The sequence below is a fragment of the Pyxicephalus adspersus genome, chromosome Z, assembly GCF_032062135.1.
Source record: "Pyxicephalus adspersus chromosome Z, UCB_Pads_2.0, whole genome shotgun sequence".
Classification (NCBI taxonomy): Eukaryota; Metazoa; Chordata; class Amphibia; order Anura; family Pyxicephalidae; genus Pyxicephalus; species Pyxicephalus adspersus.
Genome location: NC_092871.1, coordinates 28,528,452 through 28,530,449, shown reverse-complemented (window position 1 = coordinate 28,530,449; position 1,998 = coordinate 28,528,452).

The following is a 1,998-nucleotide window of genomic DNA, read 5'->3' as shown; positions in this document are numbered from 1 at the left end:
ATTACATCTAGTGCCCTGTGTTCTTGGATAGAGAAACTCTATCCAAGGACACATACTACTAGCAACAGCAATCAGGATCGCTGCTGCAACCCTGTAGTAGGTGTTCCTGGATAGAGTTTCTCTATCCAAGAACACATATAACTGGTAAAGGGCTCCAAGAGCCATCCAATTGCTTTTGCAGCCCTTTATAGTCCCTAAGAATAACCTGAATTCTCCCACTATTGACTTCAATGGTGTTCGAATTCGCATTCGATCACCCTAACAATATCTCACTACTCGATGGAATAGCTGTCTAATCAAATAGTGAGATATTTGACCAACACTAGTGACAATGCCTAATACAAAGACCGTTTTTATTTCTAGCTTGCTGTCCTTTTTACAACTACTAAGAAATAGACACCAAATAAATGAATCTTGTCTCCTTACACAGTAACTGTGTAATACTTATTAAGTTCCAGCAGTATTGTTTCTCTGCTATGCACTGGTGGATACATCTATTGGGCACACTATGGGCACACTATGTTACAATGTATTCTGCCATGTGCACGTCACAAAAAACCCATTGCCAGAACTGTGCACTTACCCTAGGGTCACGGAAATCCAGGCCAACCAGACTCTATTGCATGCACAAATTGGAGTAGCATTAGAAAAGACGCCTGATGACCTATCTGTGCAGGTTGTAACACAATCAGAATATTGGTCTGAAGATTACATGAAAATTATACACAGGGCCTTGTGTGCTTTTACCATAACCCTACAAAACCTACAACACACTTGTAAAAATATCATATGCAAATATGCTTCATATTATGTGGTCATGTCCTGTTATTGAACAATCTTGTAAGGTGCTATCTCCTACATGACCTCCATGATTAAAGTAAAAAAAAGTCTAACATTACAGATGGGATAATCCATAGATTTTAGTTGGAATTCTGATCGTGAAAACATTTTTTGGAAACAAGGTTTCTTGGTTCTTAACATCATGTAATAAATACAGCAGACAATTACTGTCAAGTTTGGAATCACTCTAGTGTACCATAGGCAGCCTGTGGTGAGTGGGTATGCTGAATTTCTCCCACAGCTCTGCTCTCTGAACAGCCTAGGCAAAATTATTCAAATCATTATCTAAACCCTGCTTTTGCTAAGCAATGGTATGACCTTATATATAATGTGGCCCTTAATTTAATGTTTTGAGTTTGGCTAAAGATTTAATTTCAAATTATTTGGAATTTTAAGATCTAATAATGATGAATGATATAAAATAATAAAATGTCTTTTTAACAAAAAGTCCTAATTTATGGCATGGTTGTTTCAATATAGGTAATGTCAAGGTTTGCAAAGACATTTGGTGCACACATAGTGAATGTAGATACTTTGTGGCTATTGAGGATATAAATAAAAGTTTAGTACCTTCAGTTAAAGCTGAACGATTGTTTGTTTTTTCCAAACTCATGGCAAAATGCTTCCTCTTCCTTTCTACAACACTTTCTTTTCGGGCAGCCTTCTTAAACAAACTAGGTAAATTGTATCATTATAAAGAGGGCTCAGATTAGTAGCTAATCCTTTATCTTCTACATATATTGCATATTTGCTATGGTAAAATCAAGAAAATAGCCATGGCATAACATTCCACCTTAAAGCAGAACTAAACCTTTGAAATAAAAAATTCTGACCAGACAGACTATATCTTTATCCCCTAAACCTTTTGCAATAAAATAAACTTACCTGCCCAATCACAACTTTTTATTTACACTCACCCATCCTTTCTCACTTCCTTTTCCCCGTGTCCATGTGCAGCACAAGAAAAAGATTGCAAACAGGCAGGTAAGTTTGTTTTATTGCAGAAAGGATTTCACCTGTCCTTTCTATAATAAAATCTTGCCTGCCTATTGTTTTTGAAAGCAAAACTATAGTGTATATCTGATTCCTATTTTTTTTTTTTGTATAATATAGAAAAAACAGCAACTAAAAATAGCTACTAGCCTCAGACAAGGCAAA